Source organism: Ranitomeya variabilis, chromosome 1 (assembly GCF_051348905.1).
Source record: "Ranitomeya variabilis isolate aRanVar5 chromosome 1, aRanVar5.hap1, whole genome shotgun sequence".
NCBI classification, from domain to species: domain Eukaryota; kingdom Metazoa; phylum Chordata; class Amphibia; order Anura; family Dendrobatidae; genus Ranitomeya; species Ranitomeya variabilis.
Genome location: NC_135232.1, coordinates 1,160,152,636 through 1,160,165,672, shown reverse-complemented (window position 1 = coordinate 1,160,165,672; position 13,037 = coordinate 1,160,152,636).

The window sequence follows — 13,037 nt, the reverse complement described above, 5'->3', positions numbered from 1 at the left end:
TGGTGGTTGGGCTCAGCCTCCTCACCTCGGCCGTGTCTCTGAGCACTGAGCACCTTGTACTTCTGTGTCTTGCTCAGTGGTGGTCGGGCTCAGCCTCCTCACCTCGGCCGTGTCTCTGAGCACTGAGCACCTTGTACTTCTGTGTCTTGCTCAGTGGTGGTCGGGCTCAGCCTCCTCACCTCGGCCGTGTCTCTGAGCACTGAACACCTTGTACTTCTGTGTCTTGCTCAGTGGTGGTCGGGCTCAGCCTCTTTACCTCGGCCGTGTCTCTGATCACTGAACACCTTGTACTTCTGTGTCTTGCTCAGTGGTGGTCGGGCTCAGCCTCCTCACCTCGGCCGTGTCTCTGAGCACTGAACACCTTGTACTTCTGTGTCTTGCTCAGTGGTGGTCGGGCTCGGCCTCCTCACCTCGGCCGTGTCTCTGAGCACTGAACACCTTGTACTTCTGTGTCTTGCTCAGTGGCGGTCGGGCTCAGCCTCCTCACCTCGGCCGTGTCTCTGAGCACTGAACACCTTGTACTTCTGTGTCTTGCTCAGTGGTGGTCGGGCTCAGCCTCCTCACCTCGGCCGTGTCTCTGAGCACTGAACACCTTGTACTTCTGTGTCTTGCTCAGTGGTGGTCGGGCTCAGCCTCCTCACCTCGGCCGTGTCTCTGAGCACTGAACACCTTGTACTTCTGGTTCTTGCTCAGTGGTGGTCGGGCTCAGCCTCCTCACCTCGGCCGTGTCTCTGAGCACTGAACACCTTGTACTTCTGTGTCTTGCTCAGTGGTGGTCGGGCTCAGCCTCCTCACCTCGGCTGTGTCTCTGAGCACTGAACACCTTGTTCTTCTGTGTCTTGCTCAGTGGTGGTCGGGCTCAGCCTCCTCACCTCGGCCGTGTCTCTGAGCACTGAACACCTTGTACTTCTGTGTCTTGCTCAGTGGTGGTCGGGCTCAGCCTCCTCACCTCGGCCGTGTCTCTGAGCACTGAACACCTTGTACTTCTGTGTCTTGCTCAGTGGTGGTCGGGCTCAGCCTCCTCACCTCGGCCATGTCTCTGAGCACTGAACACCTTGTACTTCTGTGTCTTGCTCAGTGGTGGTCGGGCTCAGCCTCCTCACCTCGGCTGTGTCTCTGAGCACTGAACACCTTGTTCTTCTGTGTCTTGCTCAGTGGTGGTCGGGCTCAGCCTCCTCACCTCGGCCGTGTCTCTGAGCACTGAACACCTTGTACTTCTGTGTCTTGCTCAGTGGTGGTCGGGCTCAGCCTCCTCACCTCGGCTGTGTCTCTGAGCACTGAACACCTTGTTCTTCTGTGTCTTGCTCAGTGGTGGTCGGGCTCAGCCTCCTCACCTCGGCTGTGTCTCTGAGCACTGAACACCTTGTACTTCTGTGTCTTGCTCAGTGGTGGTCGGGCTCAGCCTCCTCACCTCGGCCGTGTCTCTGAGCACTAAACACCTTGTACTTCTGGGCAGGGCCGGACTGGGACTAAAATTCAGCCCTGGCATTTGAAGTTACACAGGCCCAGGGGCGTAACTACCGCGGTCACAGGGGTCGCAATTGCGACGGGGCCCGCAGTGCTTAGGGGCCCCTAAGAACTCTGAGCTACAAAATGGGCCGCCGGCCCTTTATAAACCTTCTTTACAGGCCCTGGTGCGCGTGCACTCTCTCAGTGCATGCGCGATCACGGGTGGGACTGCACTTGTCCCGCAGCAGAGCCCCTCCACCGCAGAGAGCCGCACACCACAACTATGGCTGCAGCTGCTCTGTGCGCACAGGACCTAGGATGAGGTCACAGGAGGGGAGGAGTCGGAGTCACATGATCAAGAGCTTCCGTGTAGTGCAGGACAGTAGTGCAGTGCAGTTGTCATCATGCTGGAGGAGGGTAAGCTTTTGTGTGAGGTCAGGAGGGGTTTGTGTGGATGTAGCAGAGCAGTGTGTGTATGAGGTGTACAGAGCGGAGCCGTGTGTGTATGAGGTGTACGGAGCGGAGCCGTGTGTGTATGAGGTGTACAGAGCGGAGCAGTGTGTGTATGAGGTGTACAGAGCGGAGCCGTGTGTGTATGAGGTGTACAAGGCGGAGCCGGGTGTGTATGAGGTGTACAGAGCGGAGCCGTGTGTGTATGAGGTGTACGGAGCGGAGCCGGGTGTGTATGAGGTGTACAGAGCGGAGCCGTGTGTGTATGAGGTGTACGGAGCGGAGCCGGGTGTGTATGAGGTGTACAGAGCGGAGCAGTGTGTGTATGAGGTGTACGGAGCGGAGCCGTGGGTGTATGAGGTGTACAGAGCGGAGCAGTGTGTGTATGAGGTGTACGGAGCGGAGCAGTGTGTGTATGAGGTGTACAGAGCGGAGCCGGGTGTGTATGAGGTGTACAAGGCAGAGCTGGGTGTGTATGAGGTGTACGGAGCGGAGCCGTGTGTGTATGAGGTGTACAAGGCGGAGCTGGGTGTGTATGAGGTGTACGGAGCGGAGCCGTGTGTGTATGAGGTGTACAAGGCGGAGCCGGGTGTGTACGAGGTGTACGGAGCGGAGCCGTGTGTGCAAGGTGTGCGGAGCGGAGCCGTGTGTGTACGAGGTGTACGGAGCGGAGCCATGTGTGTACGAGGTATACGGAGCGGAGCCGTGTGTGCAAGGTGTACGGAGCGGAGCCGTGTGTGTGTACGAGGTGTACGGAGCGGAGCCGTGTGTGTACGAGGTGTACGGAGCGGAGCCGTGTGTGTACGAGGTGTACGGAGCGGAGCCGTGTGTATGAGGTATACGGAGCGGAGCCGTGTGTGTACGAGGTGTACGGAGCGGAGCCGTGTGTGTACGAGGTGTACGGAGCGGAGCCGTGTGTATGAGGTATACGGAGCGGAGCCGTGTGTGTACGAGGTGTACGGAGCGTAGCCGTGTGTGTACGAGGTGTACGGAGCGTAGCCGTGTGTGTACGAGGTGTACGGAGCGGAGCCGTGTGTGTACGAGGTGTACGGAGCGAAGCCGTGTGTGTACGAGGTGTACGGAGCGGAGCCGTGTGTGTACGAGGTGTACGGAGCGGAGCCGTGTGTGTACGAGGTGTACGGAGCGGAGCCGTGTGTGTACGAGGTGTACGGATCGGAGCCGTGTGTGTACGAGGTGTACGGATTGGAGCCGTGTGTGTACGAGGTGTACGGATTGGAGCCATGTGTGTACGAGGTGTACGGATCGGAGCCGTGTGTGCAAGGTGTACGGAGCGGAGCCGGGTGTGTACGAGGTGTACGGAGGGGAGCCGCATGTGCAATGTGTACGGAGCTCAGCCGCGTGTGTAGGAGTAACTATGTGTGGCCATTATACTGTAGGTAATATCATGTGTGGCCATTGTACAGTATAGAGCACTATGTGTGGCCATTGTACAGTATGGACAGGGGCGTAACTACCGCGGTTGCCACTGCGACCGGGCCCGGCAGGTCAGGGGCCCGGGGCCGGCAGGTCAGAGCAGGGCCGGACTGGCCATCGGGCACTTCTGGCAAATGCCAGAAGAGCCGGTGCCAGTCATGGGCTGCTCGATCCGCCTCCCCCCGCCACCGACTCACCCCCCCCGCCGTCGCATTCAACTATACCGGCGTCTATGACGCCGGTACAGTTAAATGCAATGACGGAGGAGAGAGCGTCTACAGACGCTCCCTCTCCCATCATTCCCCGCTCTGCCTCTGACACTGCAGGTGCGCGATGACGTCATATCATCGCGCACCTGCTGTGTCCCGGGCAGACTGCAGCCGAGCCTGAGATCGGAGCAGGAAGCAACGCTGGCAAGAGGAAAGGTAAGGAGAGTGTTTTTTTGTTTTTTTACTGGACTGTGGGGGCATTCTCGGGGGGGCGAGAGATGCGGGCTGTGCTGTATAGACCACTGTGCGGGCTGTGCTGGATAGACCACTGTGCGGGCTGTGCTGGATAGACCACTGTGCGGGCTGTGCTGGATAGACCACTGTGCGGGCTGTGCTGGATAGACCACTGTGCGGGCTGTGCTGGATAGACCACTGTGCGGGCTGTGCTGGATAGACCACTGTGCGGGCTGTGCTGGATAGACCACTGTGCGGGCTGTGCTGGATAGACCACTGTGCGGGCTGTGCTGGATAGACCACTGTGCGGTCTGTGCTGGCACCCAACACCATATTGCAGTGCAGGGGATTCCTCCTGCACAGCAACAGTCCGAGGCGTATCTAGGGGAAGGGGGCAGCCGGGGCACGTGAGAGACAGGAAGCAGCTCCAGTCATCACGATGAGACAGCTTCTCAATCTGTTTTTTCCCCCTCATACATCTCATGTACCTCTGAATGAGATCGTATTTAAGAGAAAGCCAAAATAACCCCGGGACAGAAGGCGAGAGCAGGGGGGAGGTGCGGGACAGAGCCGCTTTAGTCAGGAGAAGCTGAGGAGCTGCAGCCGGTTTACATCAGCCACCCCTGTACCAGAGAGGAGATTGTGAGTTGTGTATATGAGCTGGTATCTCTGGTGTGTGTGTGTGTGTGTGTGTGTGTGTGTGATATCTGTAGTATGTGTGTGTGTGATATCTGTAGTGTGTGTGTGATAACTGTAGTATGTGTGTGATATCTGTAGTATGTGTGTGTGTGTGATATCTGTAGTGTGTGTGTGATATCTGTAGTGTGTGTTTGATATCTGTAGTGTGTGTGTGATAACTGTAGTATGTGTGTGATATCTGTAATATGATGTGTGTGTGTGTGATATCTGTAGTGTGTGTGATATCTGTAGTGTGTGTGTGATATCTGTAGTATGTGTGTATGTGTGATATCTGTAGTATGATGTGTGTGTGTGTGTGTGTGTGATATCTGTAGTGTGTGTGTGATATCTGTAGTGTGTGTGTGTGAGGCAGCGGCGTAACTACCACGGTCACAGCTGCAAGCGGCTCTGGCAGGTCAGGGGGCCGTGTGTCCCCTTGAGCCTGTCTCCCTTATGCTTGTGTCCCCATGTGCCAGTCTCCCTTGCCCATTAGTCCCTGTGTGTCCCCATGTGCCTGTCTCCTATGTCCCCTTGTGCTTGTGTCCCTTGTCCCCGTGTGCCAGTCTCCCTTGCCCATTAGTCCCTGTGTGTCCCCTTGAGCCTGTCTCCCTTATGCTTGTGTCCCCATGTGCCAGTCTCCCTTGCCCATTAGTCCCTGTGTGTCCCCATGTGCCTGTCTCCTATGTCCCCTTGTGCTTGTGTCAGTCTCCTTTGTCCCCTTGTGCTTGTGTCAGTCTCCTTCGCCCACTAGTCCCTGTGTGTCAGTCTCCCTTTCCCACTAGTCCCTGTGTGTCCCCTTGTGCCTGTCTCCCTTGTCCCCTTGTGCTTGTCCCTTGTCCCCGTGTGTCCCCGTGTGCCAGTCTCCCTTGTCCACTAGTCCCCATGTGCCCTTTGTGTCAGTCTCCCTTGCCCACTTGTCCCCATGTGCCCCTTGTGTCAGTCTCCCTTGCCCACTAGTCCCCTTGTAACCTTCTCCCCTGCCTCCTAGCCCCCATGTGTCCCCTTGTGCCTGTCTTCCTTGCCCACTTGTGCCCTCTCCCCTGCCCCCTAGTCACCATTTGCTTGTGTCTTTCTCACTGCCCCTGTATGGAGGGGCTGCATTATACTATGAGGGGGGCTGCATTGTATTCTATGGGGGTTACATTGAATTTTATGGCGGGGGGGGGCCCCATTTGGAAGTTCGCACCGGGGCCCATAACTTTGTAGTTACGCCACTGCACAGGCCCACTTGTCACATGGTGACTGTATAATATCTTTGTACACTTGTAGGCAGGGCCGGCTTTAGGCAAAGTGGGGCCCTAGGCAAAGTTTAAAATGGGGCAAAAGCTAACATATTGCACATCACACAGAAGCCTTTCTGTTGTATTTACATGCGCTGAGTTCAGGCCGCTAAATGAGTTTGATCGACAATACGGAAGTTGTTCAACGCTTGTTTCCCGGCCTCTTTCCACCAGCTGAGGAATAATGATGGGACAGAACCATCACTAATAGATCACTAACAGATCACCATACAGTATCATGTTTTCAGCAGCACATCTACAGTTTACACTGGCAATGTGCTGCTGACAACAAGGCTTTTTGTTCCAGCAAAAACAATCTGAATATGCAGCATTTTACTTGTTTAGTAAAATACACCCCATAGTCCTCCATATATTATAATGTGCTCCATAGTCCTCCATATAGTATAATACACTCCCTATAGTCCTCCATATATTAAAATACACTGCTCAGTCCTCAACATAGTATAATACACTCCTCATAGTCCTCCATATAGCATAATACAATCCTCATAGTGCTCCATATAGTATAATGCACCGCCACAGTCATCCATGTAGTACAATTCACTTCCCATAGTATAATGCACCCCATAGTTCTTCATATAGTATAACGTATTCCCCATAGTCCTCGATACAGTATCATGCAGCCCACATATAGTATAATGCAGCCACCCCAGAGTATAATACACCAACCACAGAGTATAATGCAGCCACCCCAGAGTATAATGCAGCCACCCCAGAGTATGTAACCCCCATAGAATATAATACAGCCCACCTCCCCATAATATATAATGTAGCCCCCCATAGAATATAATGCAGCCCCCCATAGTATAGAATATAATATACTCCCCATAGTATATAGCAAAGCCCGCATATTATATAGCACAAACCGCATGTAGTATACAGCACAGAGCACAGCCCACAGAGAACTATATACAGCCCACAGTAGTATACAGCACAGAGCACAGCCCACAGAGAACTATATACAGCCCACAGTAGTATACAGCACAGAGCACAGCCACAGAGTACTATATATAGCACAGTAGTATACAGCACAGAGCACAGCCACAGAGTACTATATATAGCACAGTAGTATACAGCACAGAGCACAGCCCACAGAGAACTATATACAGCCCACAGTAGTATACAGCACAGAGCACAGCCCACAGAGAACTATATACAGCCCACAGTAGTATACAGCACAGAGCACAGCCCACAGAGAACTATATACAGCCCACAGTAGTATACAGCACAGAGCACAGCCCACAGAGAACTATATACAGCCCACAGTAGTATACAGCACAGAGCACAGCCCACAGAGAACTATATACAGCCCACAGTAGTATACAGCACAGAGCACAGCCCACAGAGTACTATATATAGCACAGCAGTATACAGCACAGAGCACAGCCCACAGAGTACTATATATAGCACAGTAGTATACAGCACAAAGCACAGCCCACAGAGAACTATATACAGCCCACAGTAGTATACAGCACAGAGCACAGCCCACAGAGAACTATATACAGCCCACAGTAGTATACAGCACAGAGCACAGCCCAGAGAACTATATACAGCCCACAGTAGTATACAGCACAGAGCACAGCCCACAGAGTACTATATATAGCACAGCAGTATACAGCACAGCCCACAGAGTACTATATATAGCACACTAGTATACAGCACAGAGCACAGCCACAGAGTACTATATATAGCACAGTAGTATACAGCACAGAGCACAGCCCACAGAGAACTATATACAGCCCACAGTATACAGCACAGAGCACAGCCCACAGAGAGCTATATACAGCCCACAGTAGTATACAGCACAGAGCACAGCCCAGAGAACTATATACAGCCCACAGTAGTATACAGCACAGAGCACAGCCCACAGAGTACTATATATAGCACAGCAGTATACAGCACAGAGCACAGCCCACAGAGTACTATATATAGCACAGCAGTATACAGCAGAGCACAGCCCACAGAGTACTATATATAGCACAGTAGTATACAGCACAGAGCACAGCCCACAGAGAACTATATACAGCCCACAGTAGTATACAGCACAGCCCACAGAGAACTATATACAGCCCACAGTAGTATACAGCACAGAGCACAGCCCACAGAGAACTATATACAGCCCACAGCAGTATACAGCACAGAGCACAGCCCACAGAGAACTATATACAGCCCACAGCAGTATACAGCACAGAGCACAGCCCACAGAGAACTATATACAGCCCACAGCAGTATACAGCACAGAGCACAGCCCACAGAGAACTATATACAGCCCACAGTAGTATACAGCACAGAGCACAGCCCACAGAGTACTATATATAGCACAGCAGTATACAGCACAGAGCACAGCCCACAGAGAACTATATACAGCCCACAGTAGTATACAGCACAGAGCACAGCCCACAGAGAACTATATACAGCAGAGCACAGCCCACAGAGAACTATATACAGCCCACAGTAGTATACAGCACAGAGCACAGCCCACAGAGAGCTATATACAGCCCACAGCAGTATACAGCACAGAGCACAGCCCACAGAGTACTATATATAGCACAGCAGTATACAGCACAGAGCACAGCCCACAGAGTACTATATATAGCACAGTAGTATACAGCACAGAGCACAGCCCACAGAGAACTATATATAGCACAGTAGCATACAGCACAGAGCACAGCCCACAGAGAACTATATACAGCCCACAGCAGTATACAGCACAGAGCACAGCCCACAGAGAACTATATACAGCCCACAGCAGTATACAGCACAGAGCACAGCCCACAGAGAACTATATACAGCCCACAGCAGTATACAGCACAGAGCACAGCCCACAGAGAACTATATACAGCCCACAGTAGGATACAGCACAGAGCACAGCCCACAGAGAACTATATACAGCCCACAGTAGTATACAGCACAGAGCACAGCCCAGAGAACTATATACAGCCCACAGTAGTATACAGCACAGAGCACAGCCCACAGAGTACTATATATAGCACAGCAGTATACAGCACAGAGCACAGCCCACAGAGTACTATATATAGCACAGTAGTATACAGCACAGAGCACAGCCCAGAGAACTATATACAGCCCACAGTAGTATACAGCACAGAGCACAGCCCACAGAGTACTATATATAGCACAGCAGTATACAGCACAGAGCACAGCCACAGAGTACTATATATAGCACAGTAGTATACAGCACAGAGCACAGCCCACAGAGAACTATATACAGCCCACAGCAGTATACAGCACAGAGCACAGCCCACAGAGTACTATATACAGCCCACAGTAGTATACAGCACAGAGCACAGCCCACAGAGAACTATATACAGCCCACAGTAGTATACAGCACAGAGCACAGCCCACAGAGTACTATATATAGCACAGCAGCATACAGCACAGAGCACAGCCCACAGAGAACTATATACAGCCCACAGTAGTATACAGCACAGAGCACAGCCCACAGAGTACTATATATAGCACAGTAGTATACAGCACAGAGCACAGCCCACAGAGTACTATATATAGCACAGTAGTATACAGCACAGAGCACAGCCCACAGAGAACTATATACAGCCCACAGCAGTATACAGCACAGAGCACAGCCCACAGAGAACTATATACAGCCCACAGCAGTATACAGCACAGAGCACAGCCCAGAGAACTATATACAGCCCACAGCAGTATACAGCACAGAGCACAGCCCACAGAGAACTATATACAGCCCACAGTGGTATACAGCACAGAGCACAGCCCACAGAGAACTATATACAGCCCACAGTAGTATACAGCACAGAGCACAGCCCACAGAGAGCTATATACAGCCCACAGCAGTATACAGCACAGAGCACAGCCCAGAGAACTATATACAGCCCACAGCAGTATACAGCACAGAGCACAGCCCACAGAGAACTATATACAGCCCACAGTGGTATACAGCACAGAGCACAGCCCACAGAGAACTATATACAGCCCACAGTAGTATACAGCACAGAGCACAGCCCACAGAGAGCTATATACAGCCCACAGCAGTATACAGCACAGAGCACAGCCCACAGAGTACTATATATAGCACAGTAGTATACAGCACAGAGCACAGCCCACAGAGAACTATATACAGCCCACAGCAGTATACAGCACAGAGCACAGCCCAGAGAACTATATACAGCCCACAGCAGTATACAGCACAGAGCACAGCCCACAGAGAACTATATACAGCCCACAGTGGTATACAGCACAGAGCACAGCCCACAGAGAACTATATACAGCCCACAGTAGTATACAGCACAGAGCACAGCCCACAGAGAGCTATATACAGCCCACAGCAGTATACAGCACAGAGCACAGCCCACAGAGTACTATATACAGCCCACAGCAGTATACAGCACAGAGCACAGCCCACAGAGTACTATATACAGCCCACAGTAGTATACAGCACAGAGCACAGCCCACAGAGAACTATATACAGCCCACAGTAGTATACAGCACAGAGCACAGCCCACAGAGTACTATATATAGCACAGCAGTATACAGCACAGAGCACAGCCCACAGAGTACTATATACAGCCCACAGTAGTATACAGCACAGAGCACAGCCCACAGAGAACTATATACAGCCCACAGCAGTATACAGCACAGAGCACAGCCCACAGAGTACTATATATAGCACAGCAGTATACAGCACAGAGCACAGCCCACAGAGTACTATATACAGCCCACAGTAGTATACAGCACAGAGCACAGCCCACAGAGAACTATATACAGCCCACAGCAGTATACAGCACAGAGCACAGCCCACAGAGTACTATATATAGCACAGCAGTATACAGCACAGAGCACAGCCCACAGAGTACTATATACAGCCCACAGTAGTATACAGCACAGAGCACAGCCCACAGAGTACTATATACAGCCCACAGTAGTATACAGCACAGAGCACAGCCCACAGAGTACTATATATAGCACAGTAGTATACAGCACAGAGCACAGCCCACAGAGAACTATATACAGCCCACAGCAGTATACAGCACAGAGCACAGCCCAGAGAACTATATACAGCCCACAGCAGTATACAGCACAGAGCACAGCCCACAGAGAACTATATACAGCCCACAGTGGTATACAGCACAGAGCACAGCCCACAGAGAACTATATACAGCCCACAGTAGTATACAGCACAGAGCACAGCCCACAGAGAGCTATATACAGCCCACAGCAGTATACAGCACAGAGCACAGCCCACAGAGTACTATATACAGCCCACAGCAGTATACAGCACAGAGCACAGCCCACAGAGTACTATATACAGCCCACAGTAGTATACAGCACAGAGCACAGCCCACAGAGAACTATATACAGCCCACAGTAGTATACAGCACAGAGCACAGCCCACAGAGTACTATATATAGCACAGCAGTATACAGCACAGAGCACAGCCCACAGAGTACTATATACAGCCCACAGTAGTATACAGCACAGAGCACAGCCCACAGAGAACTATATACAGCCCACAGCAGTATACAGCACAGAGCACAGCCCACAGAGTACTATATATAGCACAGCAGTATACAGCACAGAGCACAGCCCACAGAGTACTATATACAGCCCACAGTAGTATACAGCACAGAGCACAGCCCACAGAGAACTATATACAGCCCACAGCAGTATACAGCACAGAGCACAGCCCACAGAGTACTATATATAGCACAGCAGTATACAGCACAGAGCACAGCCCACAGAGAACTATATACAGCCCACAGTAGTATACAGCACAGAGCACAGCCCACAGAGAACTATATACAGCCCACAGTAGTATACAGCACAGAGCACAGCCCACAGAGAACTATATACAGCCCACAGCAGTATACAGCACAGAGCACAGCCCACAGAGTACTATATACAGCCCACAGCAGTATACAGCACAGAGCACAGCCCAGAGAACTATATACAGCCCACAGCAGTATACAGCACAGAGCACAGCCCACAGAGAACTATATACAGCCCACAGCAGTATACAGCACAGAGCACAGCCCAGAGAACTATATACAGCCCACAGCAGTATACAGCACAGAGCACAGCCCACAGAGAACTATATACAGCCCACAGTGGTATACAGCACAGAGCACAGCCCACAGAGAACTATATACAGCCCACAGTAGTATACAGCACAGAGCACAGCCCACAGAGAGCTATATACAGCCCACAGCAGTATACAGCACAGAGCACAGCCCACAGAGTACTATATACAGCCCACAGCAGTATACAGCACAGAGCACAGCCCACAGAGTACTATATACAGCCCACAGTAGTATACAGCACAGAGCACAGCCCACAGAGAACTATATACAGCCCACAGTAGTATACAGCACAGAGCACAGCCCACAGAGTACTATATATAGCACAGCAGTATACAGCACAGAGCACAGCCCACAGAGTACTATATACAGCCCACAGTAGTATACAGCACAGAGCACAGCCCACAGAGAACTATATACAGCCCACAGCAGTATACAGCACAGAGCACAGCCCACAGAGTACTATATATAGCACAGCAGTATACAGCACAGAGCACAGCCCACAGAGTACTATATACAGCCCACAGTAGTATACAGCACAGAGCACAGCCCACAGAGAACTATATACAGCCCACAGCAGTATACAGCACAGAGCACAGCCCACAGAGTACTATATATAGCACAGCAGTATACAGCACAGAGCACAGCCCACAGAGTACTATATACAGCCCACAGTAGTATACAGCACAGAGCACAGCCCACAGAGTACTATATACAGCCCACAGTAGTATACAGCACAGAGCACAGCCCACAGAGTACTATATATAGCACAGTAGTATACAGCACAGAGCACAGCCCACAGAGAACTATATACAGCCCACAGCAGTATACAGCACAGAGCACAGCCCAGAGAACTATATACAGCCCACAGCAGTATACAGCACAGAGCACAGCCCACAGAGAACTATATACAGCCCACAGTGGTATACAGCACAGAGCACAGCCCACAGAGAACTATATACAGCCCACAGTAGTATACAGCACAGAGCACAGCCCACAGAGAGCTATATACAGCCCACAGCAGTATACAGCACAGAGCACAGCCCACAGAGTACTATATACAGCCCACAGCAGTATACAGCACAGAGCACAGCCCACAGAGTACTATATACAGCCCACAGTAGTATACAGCACAGAGCACAGCCCACAGAGAACTATATACAGCCCACAGTAGTATACAGCACAGAGCACAGCCCACAGAGTACTATATA